This window comes from Thalassophryne amazonica, chromosome 21 (assembly GCF_902500255.1).
Source record: "Thalassophryne amazonica chromosome 21, fThaAma1.1, whole genome shotgun sequence".
NCBI lineage: Eukaryota > Metazoa > Chordata > Actinopteri > Batrachoidiformes > Batrachoididae > Thalassophryne > Thalassophryne amazonica.
The window spans coordinates 25,522,921-25,542,590 of NC_047123.1; the positions used below are offsets into that span (position 1 = coordinate 25,522,921).

At 44.9% G+C, this 19,670-nt stretch overlaps 1 pseudogene; it reads right to left on the reverse strand.

The window, feature by feature from the left end:
• LOC117502709 overlaps nt 1-19,670 on the reverse strand; it is a 48,005-nt pseudogene that overhangs the window by 21,951 nt on the left and 6,384 nt on the right.

Here is a 19,670-nt window from a genome sequence, read left to right on the forward strand (position 1 = left end):
CAGCTCACCTTTGTTGGAGATCTGCAAGAGGAAGAAGGGGAGACTGTAAGTGCATCTGCTTAAAATATGCAGACCTATATATATATATGGCAGATTTATTGAAAGATCCAAGAAAATATGTGACAGATTGCACCATATGTGATCACATGAGGAGTTAATGTCCAAAGCAATACATTATACACAGCATGATGGAAATTAAACATCTTGCTGCTTAAGTAAAACCTCTGAATACCAACCAATGCAGCAACTGTTTGAGAATAATCATTAAGTTGATTTTAACTTTGGAACAAAACCCCTCACATATTGATGCACATGACATGTCAGGATGCACATACATGGTGACATGTTAAACCTGCGTTTTGCTTAGTCACACGTAATTCCATCAATGCACACATTTCCACACGTACACCTCGCTGCAGTGCATCACAAAGAACTACATAAACGTTAGTGTGCATTGACATGGAGAGAATCACATACATAAATCATATGTCAATAAGTGGATGTTAAGCAGCAGGGCAGTGACACAAAATACATCTACACAACCATCTAAGAGGTGATTTCAATCCAAACAAAACAGACATTGTATGCTCACCCTTCACTGGGAATTCCAAATGAACATAAAGAGGAATAAAAGAGAGGAAGCGTTACAGCAAAGTATAAAAAATATCTAAGGCACTGTTTTAGGCCTAAATGTGAAAAATGTATCTTGATTTTATGATTTATGTATGGATGTATTTATTTATTTATAGTAGTAATAGCAGTGAGTTTAGTAGAGATATGTCAAAATACAATCACAAACTCAAATTGTTACTTTTATTTTCAAAAGACAAAATACAGCAATTATTTATTTATGAATATCAAAACACACACACATATATATAGTCTGCAAAATATATTTCTGATATGCACTGTGTGTTAAATCATATAATATTTGTATCCCAAAATAATTATGCAACTTTTTATTAATTTATTCATGTATTCACTATTTATTTATTGAGGGGCGGGGGTGGTTAGATATTGGCCTCAGTGCGCATTATTTTACGAACTGAATGAATAGCAATTTACGAGAAAGCAGACAAAATTAATATCATTATTATTGCTGCAGAAATATGTTGCTGTTTATTTTGTTAAACTGTGAAGAAATAACAAATGCATTTCTATTCAATTTAAATGTTAATTTATGGATCTTATAACGTGTTCAAAACCAGAAATCAGAAATTGTCTCACATACTAATTTATCCACATACACACACACACACACACATATATATATATATATATATATATATATATATATATATATATATACCCTCAAAAAAACAAAACAAGAACTAAATCGGTTTTGCATAATATGTCATTAAGATCAACGGTAATGTGTTTGTTTTAGGATACACAGTCACTCACCCCTTCTTTCCACCTTTTGTATCCTCCAAACCATTCATGTGTGTTTCCAGAGACTCCAGGATGCTGCTCGGAGCCTGAAACAAGAGTCAAAATGATAAATAATCTGTCGACATGTCTATTTTTAATTATCCTTTTTTTTTTTAAATAATTGCCTGATAATAGAACACAAGAGTACATAGACTTGGGAGGGCACAGAGAAGATCTCACAGCAAACCCCCACATGCAAAACATGAACAAATTTATCAGCACGCCAATTCTCCATCCTGCAAACAGGCACTCAGTCAGGACACCCAGGGCTACAGAGGGTACCGGGGTCCTCGAGAGGTTTGAAAGGACAATCTTCATCGTCTGAGTCCACTAGATCCACCACTACCCCCGGGTGGAGACACTGGGTGGATGAGGCTAGTTTAATTTTTCCCGATCCATCTCAATTCACCCGGAAAATTAAGACAAAGAGACACAGTGTGCGGCGACTTACATAGTTGATGTCAGGAATGTCATTTTTGTCGACACCAACTGTCTGTTAAAAGAGTTAAAATGACAAATGTCATCTCCCTGCTCAACAAACATCGGCTGTAACACGTATTATGAAGACCTCGTTGAGGATTGCCGGTTGTTCCATACCTCAGCCAGCTTCAGGAACTCTCCAATCTTTGTCACCCTAGTCAGGAACCTCTTGTAGATCTCCAGCGCCTCCTTGCAGTCACTCTTTTTCATTTTAAAGTATTTCTCTGTTCACAAAAAAAAAAAAAAGTTTCAGAAACTTTATTTTGATCCACATTTGTACTGAAAAGAGAATGTTTGAACCAACTTAAGTGTTACAATTTGTAAAAACTTGAATGAATTAAGTTGTTTGAACTTAAGTTTGTAAGTTAGAGTTGATTTAACTTTCAAACTTAAGTTGAAACAACTTAATTAATTCGGGTTTTTTACAAATTGTAACACTTTTTTAAGTTGGTTCAAACATTCTCTTTTTCAGTGTGCTCTGTGAAGTCGTTAATTGTGTACTTTAAGAAACTAAAGCTCAAGCAGCGCCGATCACCTAATAGGTTGATGATGCCGTCGTTGTAGGATGCAAAGAGTTTGACCAGATCCTGAAGAGGAGCATGAACGCAGCATTGATGATCCCATTGTTCAGCTCTTTGGGATGAACCTGAGAGAGAAATAGAGGTCAGAATCGTGATCAAAAAGACTCACTGCAAACCTTTTGGGAAATTAATCAAAGTGCCAAAATATTTCAGCTCATTATGCAATAACAAATAAATAAATAAAATTATACATATGGAAATAAAATAAAATCTACAAACAATCCTGAGAAACACCACAATGTAATTAATTGTTCCATTTTACAAGGTTGATTGTGCTTACAATTTTTGCAGCGATCAGCCGCATGCTTTTGCAGAAATCAATGAAATTTTCTAAAAATGTAACTACATGAAAAAAAAATTCTTGCTTTGTAAATGAGAGATAATAATTTATCCTGAATCCATATTCTAATCCCGAACAACACCAAAATGTATCGGGTGAAAACTCCATCAGGTTCTGCAAATATTTTAATCAAAATCTTAAAACAAAAGAGAGAGAGATTGTTCTAGAACCATAAGCTTTAAAAGGGGATTCCAAATCTACATCTGAGATCAGATTAGCACAAAATGTGAAGGATTCTTCCTTGTGACAATGTTGATTACACAATCAAATTTTGTTGAGATTTGAGCAAAGTTATGGAAAATTTATGAAATGCTCAAACAGTCTCAGGAGATTGAAAAAAGTGCCCTGAAATCATATTTGGATCTACATGTCAGAAAAATAACCGCCCCGTCTACAGCCGAAAAACTGATGGAATGTCCAAGCGACAGCATTGTTGTATAATTTTTGTTAAGATTGATATAAATCATCCTGAAAACATTTCTAGATCCAGATTAACACCAAAAATGTAATCTGTCTTCCAGGATTGACACTCAAGAATGATTCACTACAAAATACAATGGATTAATTGTTGTGGATATTAACGATCATTCTCCCCGCTTTTTGAGGTTAAATATTACAAAATATGGACACAGATGTATTTCCACTCACGTCAAACTCCAGCAGTGTGTCGATCTGAGTTTGCAGGACAGGCATGCCTTTCAAGAGCTTCTCGTGGTCATGGTCCTCATCACGCCTTCAGCACTGATGGGACAAAACAGAGATGAAGTAAATTAAAGTATAAAAAATTACAGTCTTAAAAAAGAAGCCCGTTTGATGTATTTGGGAGCATTGACGTACCCTTTCTTGACTCTGGTGAAGTCAAAAGCCATCTGGCGGTAAGCGAAAGCTTTCTCGTTCAGGTATCGTCCGTACCGTCTGATGAATGTGGACATGTCGTAACCTAAATGCAACAAGCGTTTGTCAGCGAGCATGCAGCAGAATGTACGCAGAGTTTATTACATTTTTTCTTAAATTAAACTAACTTGATCAGGCTTATTTTAAATGAAAGAACAGCCGAGCATCAATAATAACAGCATCAATAATATAAAAAAAAAATCCATGATAAATATAGACATGCTTGTCTTCGGCTGTTCCCGTTAGGGGTCGCCACAGCAGATCAATCGTTTCCATCTCACCTGTTCTCTGTATCTTCCTCTGTCACACCAACCACCTGCATGTCCTCTCAGCACTCCATGAACCTCCTCTTGGTCTCCCTCTTCTCCTCCTGCCTGGTGGCTCCATCCTCAGCATCTTTCTCCCTAATAACCTGGGTCCCTCCTCTGCACATGTCCAAACCATCTCAATCTCGCCTCTGACTTTGTCTCCAAACCGTCCCACCTGAGCTGTCCCTCTGATATGTTCATATCCTAATCTTGTCCATTCTTGTCACTCCCAAAGAGAATCTCAACATCTCAGCTGCTGCCACCTCCAGCTCTGCCTCCTGTCTTTTTGTTAGTGCCACTGTCTCTAAACCATACAACATAGCTGGTCTCACTACTGTTTTGTAAACTTTCCCCTTCACTCTTGCTGATATTCTTCGGTCACAAATCACTCCTGCCACCTTTCTCCCCCCCACTCCACCCTGCCTGCACTCTCTTCTTCACCTCTCTACCACACTCTCCATTACTTTGAACAGTTGACCCCAATATTTAAACTCATCTACTTTCACCACTTCTACTCCTTGTAACTGCACTATTCCACTGGGCTCCCTCTCATTCACACACATGTACTCAGTCTTGCTTCTACTGACTTTCATTCCCCTTCTCTCCAAAGCATATCTCCACTTCTCCAGACTAGACTCAACTTGCTCTCTACTCTCACTACAGATCACAATGTCATCTGCAAAACATCACAGTCCCATGGGGACTCCTGTCTGATCTCATCTGTCAACCTGTCCATCACCACTGCAAACAAGAAAGGACTCAGAGCTGATCCTTGGTGTAATCCCACCTCCACTTGAATGAGTCTGTCATTCCGACTGCGCATCTCACCCTTGTCACACTATTCTTGTAATGTCCTGCACTACCCTAACATACTTCTCTGCCACTCCAGACTTCCTCATACATGCCACAACTCTTCTCTTGCACCCTATCATAAAGCTTTTTCTAAGTCCACAAACACAATGTAACCTGTCCTTCTCTGTACTTTTCCAACAGTATTCTCAGAGCAAACACTGCATCTGTAGTGCTCTTCTCGAATGAAAACCATATTGCTGCTCACAGATCTGCACCTGTTTTCTAAGCCTAGCTTCTACTACTCTTTCCCTAACTTCATGCTGTGGCTGATCAGCTTTATGCCTCTGTAGTTACTGCAGCTCTGCACATCACCCTTGTTCTTGAAAATAGGAACCAGCACACTTCGTCTCCACTCCTCAGGCATCCTCTCACTTTCCAAGATTTTATTAAACAATCTGGTTAGAAACTCTGCCATCCTCCTAGACATTTCCATGCCTCCATGGAATGTCATCTGGACCAACTCTGCCTTTCCACTCTTCACTACCCTCATTAATAGCAGCCCTCAAGTCTTCCTGCTAATCTCTTACTTCCTGATTACTCTCACTACATCATCCAGCCTTTTCTCTCACTCATTTTCTTTATCATCAACTCCTTCAAAATATTCCCTCCACCTTCTCAGCACACACTCCTCACTTGTCAGCACATTACCATGTGCATCTTTACCACCCTAACCTGGCTGCACATCCTTTCCAGCTCTGTCCCTTGTCTGGCCAATCGGTACAAGTCCTTTTCTCCTTCCTTACTATTCATCTTCTTGTACAGCTCGCAATATGCCTTTTCCTTTGCTTTGCCACTTCTCTTCTCGCCTTACGCCGCATCTCCTTGTACTCCTGTCTACTTTCTTCATCTCTCCGACTATCCCAAAACTTTTTCACCAACCTCTTTCTCCTTATGCTTTCCTGGACCTCTTCATTCCACCACCAAGTCTCCTTGTCTTCCTTCCACTGTCCAGATGTCCTACCCAGTACTGCCCTAGCTGTCTCCCTCACCACATCTGCAGTACTTTTCCAGTGTCCAAAATTGCTTCCCCTCCAACTAGTGCTTCTCTCACCTGCTAGCTAAATTTCACACAACAGTCTTCCTCCTTCAGCTTCCACCATCTGATCCTTTGTTGAGCTCTCACTCTCTTCTTCTTTACCTCTAAGTCATCCTACAACAACCATCCTATGCTGTCTAGTGACACTCTCTCCTGCTACCACCTTACAGTCTGTGATTTCTTTTAGCTTGCATCTCCTATAAAGAATGTAGTCCACCTGTGTGCACCTTCCTCCACTCTTATATGTTACCCTGTGCTCCTCCCTTTTCTTAAAGTAGTCTTCACCACAGCCATTTCCATCCTTTTTGCAAAATCAACTACCATCTGTCCTTCCCCATTCCTATCCTTGATACCATATCTACCCATTACTTCCTCATCACCATGCAAACTCTACAATTACTGTATGTACCGGTATGTGTTAATTATTTGTGTTTGCCAGATGGTTCTTTGTGTATGTTTGGGTACGTTTCATCCCCTTGTCCACATTCTACAAATCATCCAGTAGTATATGCTCATGATGGTGACAGATGGCCTATATATTTACCAAAACTGTAAAAAATTGTGCATAATTCCAGTTTAAACAACACTTCAGGGGCCTGTACTACGAAGCGGGGTTAACTTACTCAGATGTAACCCAGGGTCAACCTCTTAAACCGGGGTTGACAAAACCTGGTGTTCTCAAGTGGTGTTAATCGGTACTACGACGCTGAATAAGATGTTGATTTGTTGAACCTGTGTTAACCTAATTGGAGTTTGTGCGCGTTCACATAAAAGGGGCAGGTTGCAGCGCACGTCACCATTTTTCAATGATGGCGCGGTCACCTTACTTTACCGGAGAAGAATGCACGATTATGCAGAGCTACGAGGAATTTAAATTAATGTTAAGGGGGAAATCGAACACATCGTCTGCCAATAAAGCAAGACAGGCTTGTTGGCAACGTATTGCTGATCGGGTAAATGCGTATGTACAATTCATTTGTTCCCCAAATCTGTTACAGATTATTAACCTGTGGAATGTCTAATATGTGTAAAAAATGACCTTTCATTAATTACGCCCAGATGCAACACGATTCAGAGGTGGGCATAGGCCAACTAATAAATGTTAGGTTAATTTAATGTTTCCTAAATAGGCTACCTTGACTGTATGATTGCTATTCCTAATCCTGTCAATATTTCAGATGTAATAGCAGCGCCAAACGCACCTGGCAGCAGGTGAAGATAAAATAGAAAAACATCCTCCAGAACGGTAGGTTTATATTCATAGCTTGATAAGCCCCACTTCGCCTAATTAATGGACATGCATTAGACCTATTTTGATATTAGTAATTACCCGCGATTGCATAAAACCCTACTTTGATTTGCATTGCGGATAAATGGCCAGGGAAAACAACAAATGCATCCAACAGTTTAGATAGAGCAAGTACTACCTTGCGAATCATACGACATACAGTATTCTTGCTCAGATGTTCAGCATCACCGATGGAATACATAAATTGTCCACTGGCAAAATAGGCACAAGGCACATTATCTGCTCGATCGTCGGGGCATTGCTACACTGTAAAAAATGACTTGTTTTCACAGGAAAACACTGGCAGCTGTGGTTACCGGGGAATTCCTGTAAAACATACAGCAGCACAGTAGATAACATTACAGACATAATATGTATATGGATTTACAGTGAATGAACCATGGCTGACTCACATTAAAAGAACTTAAATCTACAAACGAGCTCTCTTTTTTTGTACATTTAACTGCTGTATTTTTTTTTACAGGAATTCCCTGGTAACCACAGCTGCCAGTGTTTTCCTGTAAAAACAACAGTCTTTTTTTACAGTGTACGATGGGTGATGTTACAGACATCTGGCCCGATCAGCTGACAAAGATAACGAATTCCCTCAGCTGAGGATCTATATCATTCATAGAGAATATTGTCCGGGTATGTCAGCGGATTCTGGTGGTCTTTAAAAACCCTCGCCCTGCGAAGAGAGCCCCACACAATTTGTGCCCCAATATCAAACGGATCATCCAGGTAGGCCGGCATTGTCTTCGGAGTGATTGAAGGTGGATGGACGGTACGTATAAAGGGAGTTAAGCAAAAACCTCAAGCTAACCTAGAAAATAACCTGCTCGGAGCAGGTTTGGCACACAGCATAAACTGCCATGGCAGCATACCTCGATCAAAACCTATCCACCTTTTGTAGTACGGGTTAACCGGGAAGTTACTCCACACGTCATCAACTTACTCCCGAAGTTATCCTGATAAGCCAGTAACCCCGCTTCGTAGTACAGGCCCCTGGAGTCCTTACCATGTGAGCCAGTTTTGTCAATAAAGTTGCTGAGGTTGAACAGCGAAGTCCTTGAAGCCAATACTGAATGAACCTCTGCAGGAAAGAGAAAACACATAAAAACTGTAAAAGTCAACAACTGCAACCACTAACATGATCATATGTGTAATGAATTTTGTCTTGGTATAGTTTCTTTGGGGAAAAAAAAAACAACTTCCTCCTACTATATATTTTAGACATTAAGGATTTTGTACTGATTCAATTCTTCTTCAACATTGCTAGAAGAAGAAGAAGGAAGAACGTAGTCATTGTGGTAGTTTGATAGAAACCAACAAAAGGTCCTGGGAGGTGTAGCCCAACAAAGAGACAGGCAGACATGACCTTAGTCCTTAAATTTCCACTTTTGACCCCAATGATTGACTTTTGGCACATTGAGTTTTGGCAAATTTGACTTTGCCAAAACTTGGACAATTTCCAGAACCCACTTCTGTATCATCTAAATTTGGTGGATATTAGAGTGAAAAATGACCCCAAAGACCTTGATCAAACAAACCTCTTAACGGCAGTTCTGGGGTCAACCTACATTCAAATATCAAGTTTGGCGGAAATTGGCGCATTGCACTTCAGAGGAGGAGTGGAACACGCACACACACACCACAACAAACAAACACATACTCTCAAATAGGATGATAACTTACTGCAGCAGTTAGTTACAAGCACCAATTTGGCACAAATACTCCTTAGACATTAGTCTTGAAAAAAAAAATGACTGGCTGCTCGAATTTTCATTAGGTGGGCCAGGTAGGGGTCAACTCGAATTACACAGGGTCAAAATTTAAAAATGCTCCAATCATATTGAAAATGATACCACATTATTTGTCTGATCATAAAGAGTCCAAAAAGGTATAGTTTGGACTGTGTTGTGAAAGTGTAGGAACATGGACCCACAACAGGGGGCGCTAAATGAACGGACAATGGATAAGCCAAACAGTAACAATTTAATGTTGTGAAATGCACAACGGAATACAGACAAACAGTTTTGGTACCACAGACAATTAAATGTTAAGCGACGTGTGAGCAGGCTTGAGGATAGGAGACCTCCGTCTAGAACCAAGCCGGATCCCACACAGTCTTCACCGCCAACGGATCTGAAGAACACTGGAGCCGCCAAGTCCTGGAGCCCCAGGTGGCCACAGTCTCCAGCTGTCAGACTGGGTACTGCTGGCAGAGAACAGAAACAGTTTTGATGAGTGTGAGTTCGCCTGCTTGAAGCCCGCACTTCAAGCAGGGCGCCATCTGGTGGTGGTGGGCCAGCAGTACCTCCTCTTCAGCGGCCCACACAACAGGACCCCCCCCTCAACCAGGCTTGTCCGGGTGCCGCCAGTAGAAGTCGGCCATGAGGGACGGGTCCAGGATGAAGCTTCTTCTTCACCCAGGGAGCGTTCTTCGGGTCCATACCCCTCCCAGTCCACCAAATACTGGAACCCCTGGCCCTTCCGACGAACGTCGAGCCGGCGCACAGTCCAAGCCGGCTCCCCGTCAATGGTCCGGGCAGGCGGTGGCGCCGGTCCGGGGGCACAGAGGGGAGAGGAGTGGCAGGGTTTGAGGCGTGACACATGAAAAACCGAATGTATCCGCAGTGAAGCTGGCAGCTTCAGCTTCACTGCGGCTGGGCTGAGAACTTTTAGGATGGTGAAGGGTCCGATATATCTGTCCTTTAGCTTTTGGGATTCCACTTGTAGGGGAATGTCTTTCGTGGAGAGCCAAACCGCCTGCCCGGGCTGATACATAGGGGCCGGGGCACGCCGGCGGTCTGCATGGGCCTTGGCCCTCATCCGGGCTTTGAGCAGGGCAGAGCGGGCGGTACGCCACACCCGACGGCACCTCCTCAGATGGGCCTGGACCGAGGGCACCCCGACCTCTCCCTCCACCAACGGAAATAATGGGGGCTGGTACCCCAAACATATCTCGAATGGGGAGAGGCTGGTGGCAGATGACACTTGGCTGTTATGAGCGTACTCGATCCAGGCCAGATGGTCACTCCAAGCCGTCGGATGCGCGGAGGTCACGCAGCGGAGGGCCTGCTCCAACTCATGATTCATCTGCTCTGCCTGCCCATTCGTCTGGGGGTGGTACCCGGAAGAGAGGCTTACTGTGGCCCCCAGTTCCCTGCAGAAACTCCTCCAGACCTGGGAGGAGAACTGGGGACCACGATCTGAGACAATGTCCGATGGAATCCCATGCAGATGCACGACATGGTGGACCAGGAGGTCTGCAGTCTCCTGGGCCGTCGGGAGCTTCGGGAGGGCCACGAAGTGGGCCGCCTTGGAGAACCGGTCCACTATCGTGAGGATGGTTGTCTTGCCCTGGGACGGCGGGAGGCCCGTGACGAAGTCCAGGCCGATGTGAGACCAGGGGCGATGAGGCACGGGCAAAGGCTGAAGGAGACCCTGGGTACTTTGGTGGTCCGCCTTGCCCCTGGCGCAGGTGGTGCAGGCCTGGACGTACTCCCGGACGTCGGCTTCCAAAGACGCCCACCAGAAGCGCTGCCGGAGAACTGCCACGGTTCTTCGCACCCCTGGCTGGCAGGAGAGCTTGTAACCATGACAGAAGTCCAAGACTGCAGCTCTGGCTTCTGGTGGGACGTACAGTCTGTTCTTGGGGCCGGTCCCCGGGTCCGGGTTCCGTGTCAGGGCCTCCCGGACGGTCTTCTCCACGTCTCAGGTGAGGGTGGCCACAACAGTGGACTTGGGGATGATGGTTTCGGTCGGGTCCGACAGCTCGGTCCTGACTTCCTCTTCGTGCACCCGGGACAGGGTGTCAGACCGTTGGTTCTTCGTCCCGGGGTGGTATGTGATCCGAAAGTCAAAACGCCAGAAGAACAGTGACCAGCGGGCTTGCCTGGGGTTCAGACGCTTGGCGGTCCGGATGTACTCCAGGTTCCGATGGTCAGTGAAAACCGTGAATGGCTCCGAAGCTCCCTCCAACAGGTGTCTTCACTCCTCCAGAGCCTCCTTCACCGCAACAAGTTCCCGATTGCCGACATCATAGTTCCTTTCAGCCGGGGTCAACCTGCGGGAAAAATAGGCACAAGGGTGGAGAACCTTGTCGGACTCCCTGCTCTGGGACAGCACGGCTCCTATCCCTGAGTCAGAGGCGTTCAGTTCGATTATAAACTGACGACTAGGATCGGGCTGCACCAGAACTGGCGCAGTCAAGAACCGGCGTTTCAACTCGCGGATTCGCACCGATCCGACCAGGTGAAGGGGACCTTTGTGGAGGTCAGGGCTGTCAGGGGACTAACCACCTGACTATAGCCCTTGATGAACCTCCGGTAAAAATTAGCAAAACCGAGGAACTGTTGCAGTTTCCTACGGTTTGTTGGTTGGGGCCAGTCTCTTACCGCCACTACCTTGGCCGGATCGGGTGCGACGGAGTTTGAGGAGATGATGAACCCCAGGAAGGACAAAGAAGTATGGGTGGAACTCGCACTTCTCGCCCTTCACAAACAGCCGGTTCTCCAACAACTGCTGCAGGAGCTGGCGTACATGTGTAACATGAGTCTCAGGATCCGGGGAAAAGATGAGTATATCGTCTAGATATACGAAGACAAACCGATGCAGGAAGTCCCGCAAGACATCGTTTACCAAAGCTTGGAACGTCGCGGGGACGTTTGTGAGGCCGAACGGCATGACCAGGTACTCAAAGTGACCTAACGGGGTGTTAAATGCCGTCTTCCATTCGTCTCAATTCCGGATCCGAACCAGTTGGTACGCATTCCTAAGATCCAGTTTTGTGAATATTTGGGCTCCATGCAGGGGCGTGAACACTGAATCTAACAGGGGCAGAGGGTATCGGTTGCGAGCCGTGATCTCGTTCAGCCCCCTGTAATCAATGCATGGACGGAGTCCACCATCTTTCTTTGCCCACAAAAAAGAAACCAGCACCCATCGGGGAGGTGGAGTTCCGGATCAGCCCGGCAGCTAATGAATCCCGAATGTAGGTCTCCATTGATTCGGCGTTCAGGACGTGAGAGGTTGTTACAGCCTGCTGGACGGGTACTCAACGCCCTGGATCAAATCAATGGCACAATCGTACGGACGGTGCGGGGGAAGGGTGAGCGCCAGATCCTTGCTGAAAATGTCAGCAAGATCGTGGTACTCACTTGGCACCGCCGTCAGATTGGGAGGGACGTTTGCCAGTGTCACTGGCGGTGTCTGGTGTGTGATTAATGGAAGAAGGGTGCCATCTAGTGCCCATACCTTCAAAGGCAAAGGTAGAGCCACTAGAGGGAGCCCGACTCCCTTGCCCATCTGCTGTCACAGCAGATTCCCTTCCGACCCCGTGTCTACCAGTGCTGGGGCGTGAAGGGTCAGATCCCCACTCAGGATCTTAACTGGGATGCGTGCAGATTTACGGGGTTTCCCCACGTGCGTATATGGCCCACCCTTTAGCCCAGCTTCTAAGGTCAGGCGTTGTCGTTAAACCGTTTGGGGCAGTTCCTCTGTGATGCTCACTCGAGCCACAGAAAAAAACACTCCCCACGGACCAGCCTCCGCGTCTGAGCTTTGTATTGACTTTAGCCCTGCTCGTGTCCATAGCTTTCGTGCCAGCAGGGGGAGCTGTTTTCACACGTGAGTCACGGGCTGTGGAGCGTGGGGAAGACGGCACCCTTTCGGACCCGGAAGGAAGAGGGACGGCTCGTGCCCAACCACGCCCCCCGCCCTGCTCCCGACGGTGTTCCTCTAATCGGTTATCTAATCGTATAACCAGATCAACAAGCCCATCGAAATCCCGCGTTCTTCCTTAGCCAGTAAATGCTCCTTCAGGACCGGAGACAGTACGTTTACGAAGGCGGCACGGAGGCAATGTTGTTTCAGCCGGACCTCGCAGCCACGGTGCAGAAGTCGACTGCATATTCCGCTGCACTCCGACGCCCCTGTCTGATTGATTAGCAGCAAGTTTTGAGCAGATTCGCCTCTATGGGGGTGATCAAAAACCTGCTTGAACTCCCTCACAAACCAGTATACGTCATTAGGAGCCACGAATTCTGCTGCCAGAGCGCCGTAGCCCAGGCGCGTGCCTCTCCTCGAAGCAAGTTTATTACGTAAGCCACCCGGCTGGCGGTCTGACTCGTACATGACGGACGCTGTGAAAAGACGTGCGAGCACTGCATTAAGAAGTCGCGCAAGTCTCGACACAGCCTCCGTACGGCTCCGGAGGGCTACGTAAGCTTCAGGGGAGGGTGGGGGGGGTCGTTGAACGACCAGTGGAATGTCTGTCTCAGGCCTCCGGTCAGCAGGAGGAGGTGCTGCAGCAGCGCCCGGTGCCTGCGCTTCCACCTGGGCGGTGAGAGCCTCCATCCTCTGATTGAGAATCACATCTGCTCAGTGACTAAGTCCAGCCGAGCAGTGAAAGCGGTTAAGATTTGCTGCAGCTCACCTAACACGCCTCCTGCTGATGCCTGTTCACTTGCTCTTCCATTGGCTGTTCAAGCGATGGTTGACGCCCCTCGGATCCATGATGCTGGCCGAGAATCCTGTTGTGAAAGTGTAGGAACACGGACCCACAACAGGGGGCGCTAAATGAACGGACAATGGATAAGCCAAACAGTAACAATTTAATGTTGTGAAATGCACAACGGAATACAGACAAACAGTTTTGGTACCACAGACAATTAAATGTTAAGTGACGTGTGGGCAGGCTTGAGGATAGGAGACCTCCGTCTAGAACCCGAGCTGGATCCCACACAGCCTTCACCGCCAACGGATCTGAAGAACACCGGAGCTTGCAAGTCCTGGATCCCCAGGTGGCCACAGTCTCCAGCTGTCAGACAGGGTACGCTGGCAGAGAACTGAAAACAGTTGTGATGAGTGTGAGTTCGCACACTCAGTAATTCCACCGTCTGTGTTCTTTTGGGAGGGAGCACCTCCACCTCCAATCACACACTCGTGCAGCTCCTGTCTAACCACTTATCTGGTTGGAGTGTGAAGCGAAGCCGTCGCTGATCACACCAAACGCCAATTCCACAGATAGGAAACACCACAGGAAAACGGCTGCAAAGAAGTTCAGATTATTACTCAGTGTTTCAAGTCAGCAGAGAAAATTACCTCCAAGGTAGCTGATTTCCTCGGCGGGGAGGTGGAGTTTGCAGTCCGGCCTTTATGGTGGTGGTATGATGTGAAATGAGTGACAGCTGGTGCTGATGACGGGTGACCAGCTGTCACTCCAGGTTGCTATGAACGCCCTTGTGCTTGAAGCCCGCACTTCAAGCAGGGAGCCATCTGGTGGTGGTGGGCCAGCAGTACCCTCCTCTTCAGCGGCCCACACAACAATCTGTGACTGAATGTTATGGAGTTATGGGGTAAAAACAGCAAGAATAGTGACAAAGGTCAATTTCAGTTTGTACAGGGGTCAAATGTTAAAGTTGTTCCAGTTGTGGTAACAAGTAGTGCAATTTATTGGTTGAACTAATAGGATTAATAAATGGAATAGTTTTGACTGTGTTGAATGCTTGGTCTCCAAAGTAAAGGTCAACATCCATTGAATTCTATGACATGTGACATATGTTACCCCGTAAAGTGATAACTAAGCATGACACATGGTGCAAACAATTCTTTTTTTAAAAACCCTATTAACTCAGCCAATAATTTGCATCACTTTTTTATAAAAAAAAAAAGCTGAAGGAACATTAACTTTTGACCCCTGTACAAATTGAAATTGACCTTTGTCACCATTCTTACTGTTTTTACCCCATAACTCCGTAACATTTAGTCATAAATAGTCCAAACTATACCTTTTTGGAATCTTTATGTTCAGACAAATAATGTAGCAGCATTTTCAATATGATTGGAGAATTTTTAAATTTTGACCCCTGTGTAATTGTTCAGCTGACCCCTACCTGGCCTGCCTATTGAAAATTCAAGTGGCCAGCCCATTTTTCTAAAGAGTAATGTCAAAGGAGTATTTGTGCCACATTTGGTACTCTGATATCTGATACACTAATTATGGTAAAAAAAAAAAAAGGTGTCGGAAAAGATTTTGAATTTAAGCTTGTGTTCAGTTGCAGGAGATATGACAAGTGTGCATGCACGGCGCTCTCGCTAACCTCATTGCCGTGCACACACATGTGGTGGGTGGTGACGAGAGCCTTGAAGACAACTACCCAACTGGCATTGGTGGCACGTTCGAATAGTGTGTCAGCCATCTGAGGGATGTTCACATTGGTGGTGTTTGTGGCTGACACCAGGTCTGCAACATAACCAGTCAGAAAAACACCCATCACAAATAGAAGACAGAATCACATATTACACCATGAAAATGAGGAACGACTATAATTTAGTTATATTATTCATAGAAAACTGACTAATTTGGATGTGCCGTTATTGCTGTGTAACTGCTGTAAGACACACTGAGAATGCAAAGATGGAAGTCGTGATGCACCGCTGAAATGATGCTCGTGCAAGAGCATGCAGTGCAGGTAGAGAATAATGCTTTGTCATTTCGACAGGTCGGCAGTGAGGTCTCCAGTAGAAAAGCAACCTGGAGGCAGACGTCCAGTCAATCACATCAGTGCATGGAAGACCACATGAAGCTTTTGGCCCCTTTGGTTTAAAGGGGTCATATCATGCACATCGTTTCAGGAAGCAAATATTGAGGAATCTTAAAAACAGACAGCAGAGTTTGTTGCCAACAATACCTCATAGACACTGTGGTGTGACAACACAAAAGAACTCCACGGACATATTTGCAGGAAATGATCTGTTTCTGCGCCTGTTGCTTTAAATGGAGAGGAGCAGCTATGCCACACCCATGATCAGTGCAATGTTATGATTGAACTGTGTGTCTTTCACCAGCACAATGATTGGTTGTGTTACACAGAGTGTAGACCACCTCAGTGGGCATGCTTTGGAGTGGACGTCCAGATATTGACTTCTGCGACATATGTCACAGAACTCTAAAAAAGCTGTTTCAGGTCTAAAACTGCATATATCAGGGCATTTTCTATGTGTGCAGATACAGACTTTTGTGTGTGTGACTTTACTATATATATATTAGGGACTGACCAATAATCGGTATTGGCCGATAATCCCTCTGGGTGCTCCATATGGATAGACTGATAATCGCCTCGGCCGATAATTGGCCGATTATTGGTCAGGCAAATTATCGGCCCAGATGATTATCAGCTCAGTCAATTACCGGTCTATCCCTATAGAGCACCCAGAGGGATTATTGGCTGATACCAATTATCGGCCCAACCGATTTTCAGTGCATCCCTCCAGAGCACCCAGAGGGATTATCGACCGATTATCGGTCTATTCCTAATATATATATAAATGAACTGCATTTATATAGTGCCTTTCCATCTGCATCAGACGCTCAAAGTGCTTTACAATAATGCCTCGCATTCACCCCGATGTCAGGGTGCTGCCATACAAGGTGCTCACTACACACCAGGTGCAACTATGGGATTAAGGATCTTGCCCAAGGGCCCTTAGTGATTTGAACCAAGTATCCTCTGGTCTCAAGCCCACATATATATATATACACACCGATTTATCTTCTTTTATATTGCAGGTTGGGATATTTTGATTGCTATTTTCAAAAACATAAATAATATTATGCTTATACACTGACAAAAAAGTGTTAAATGAATGCTTGCCCACAAAAGCAATTTATCCTGCAACCGATAGAGATCCAAACTGTCAACTCTTACATTAAACGTTCTAGTGCTGCTTTATTTTATAATTAAACAAAATGCCTGATTTATTATTTGCATCACCATGAGGCGTGCTATTATTTCTCCAGACACAGATAAAACAGATGAGAAAAACACGAGACAAGTTGTCATAGTAACCGATATCTAAAAACAGACTGACTGATTTAATGAAGTGTACGGGAATTAAAGGAACACTTTAATAAAAGGATGACTGGCATTTTTCTAATGAGATGAATCCTGGAGGCTGTGCAGTGCACTCGAGGCACTAAACGGCTCGACGCATTCTTAATTCTTTGTTGCTTGCTTTTGATTATAGGCAGCGGAAGATGTCTTCTTGCAGCAGCTCTGTGCTGCATCTGAACTCTGAATGTTGTTTGTTTGAGACCCTTGGGTACATTAGTATTGTTATTTCCCAAAATGTTTCTGGACAACATAGTCAATCTATACAGAGATCCTGCGAGTGCTGTATGGTTTAGAATCTGGTGTTCCTCAGGGATGTGTTGTGGTTCCTGCAGTGGTCACTGCTTGCATGGACTGGGTGTTGATTATGGATGTAGAAACCAGTAGCTTGGGTGCCTTTGTTTATGAGAAAAGGTTTGCTGATCTTGACTTTGCAGATGATGCTGTGATTTTTGTGAAATCAGCAGATACCCTGACTACAGCATATCAAAAGTTAAGTGAGGGATCAGGGTGTCTGGGAATGTGATTGTCCTGGATCAAGACTAAGAGTGGGGGTTTCAATGACTTCCTGGACTCAGACATCAGAAGTGTGTCTGTATGTGGTGAAAATGTTGAACTTGGAGACACGGCTTATCTTAGACGTGACATTCGTATCTCTAGGTGCTAAGCCTTTGAGACTGAGACACATCTTTAGGGTCCTGGTGCTTCCAGTCTTACTGTGTGGTTCTGAGACTTGGATGCTGACCAATAACCTAAGGTGACAATTGGATGTGTTTGGTACAAAGTCTCTTGGGTACTGCTGCGTCAAAGGAGCAGTTTCTTCATGAGATTCACATGAGTAGTATTACTTGCATTGTGAGTAAATATTAGCCACAACCTGGAAATGTGACGTGTTTCTCTGTGCATTATCCACTATGTAGGCGCCTCAGTGTTGACGTCCCCAGTAGTTGGAGAAGACCAAGGGGACACCCATGTTTCACCTGGCTGTAGCAGATAGATGGCTCGTTTAGGGAGGTGGGGACAGACCTATTGGCTACTTGGGTATTTGCCATCCAGGACCTGAGGCGGTTGAATGGTACAGTACGGTACCAGCACATGCTTCCAAACTTGACTTGACTGGTGGAAGTTACTTAGGTCTGCTACTATGCTTATGCCATATTTGATTTGCTTAGTCATCTTTATCCCCCTTGTAGCTACAGCTGCAGCACCCTCAGCACTCCTTCTTTACATGTCCCTGCATGGGAACATAAGTGGGCCCAATAAGGAGCCCCTAAACACAGGGTGGAACTTGACCTTTGGCAATTTGAGGGAAGCCAATTAAATTATAGCCAACTTGAGTAGGAGTCATTGTGGTGGAGTCAACAATGTTTCTGTTTAAGGTCTCAAAGAGGAACTTGGGGTTATGTTGGGAAAAATAGTTTTTACCGCTTTAACAGTCTGTTGGTAATGTGAAAGACAATCTTTCACTGAGCATCTATTTACACTTTACTTTCCTGCATGCCCTCCTTAGGATCCCAAATGACTCCTCAAACCAGGTATTTCAGACTGAGAATGGCTGAGCAAGTATTTTTGAAGAGGGAATAAGTTCCTCCAATGGGATGAAGGGGGCGCTGTTGTGCAGGTGTCATAAGCATGGAACCAAGAATAAAGCCATGATCAGACACATGGATCTATTATTTCAAGGATGTGAATCTGGATAATGGAAGGAAAGGAAGGCTACAGTATTGACTAGACCGTGGTCTTGCCGAGAAGAAGAAAACAGAGGATGGGGAATGGGGAATAGTACTTAAAAAAAGAAGTAGCAGCACCGGGAAGAGGTTGGGGGTGAGTTAATGGGTTTAGGATGGTTGCAGGTTTTGAACAGATTATTGCAAACTACTGATCCAGATATGCAAGATGCTCCTCAAGTTGAGTCAGGCCAACTGGAGTTGCTTAGTTCCTTGAACATGTGAAACATATGTCGGTATTCAAAACAACAGCACGAAAACTGCCGCATTGTGTTCCTGACTGGTCCTTCTGGAACTGTTTCACTGTAAAACAGCACACACACACACACACACACACACACGCACACACACAGTCCACAAAGCGATTACACGACATTATCATATCACGATGATTATAATCCGATTTACAGCCGCGCTCCTGCGCTTTCAGCCCATGATACCTGATAATGACCGCGAGCCTCATCATCATTATGGGACAAAAGCCTTTCTTTTGTAATGTTACCTGACACACAAACACACTGATTGCACATGTGCGTGTGTGTCTCATGAGGATTAGACAAACACAAAGACTCTTACGATAATCCACAGCAGACTTCTAAGAATGAACTTTACAAGCATGTGTTTGTGCACAGGTGTGTGCACCCTGTGAGGGGTTTTGTTGATTTCACGAGCATCAAAAAAACATTTCTAAATCCTGAGTGTGGCTGACAGTCAGTTTCAAACCCACTTCAGGATCTGCATCTGCTGAAAAACTGATTGCTGAAACAAATCATGTCAGACCAACATTTGAGTTTCTGCATGCACACACACACAGCTGTGCGATGCTTGAGGATGGAT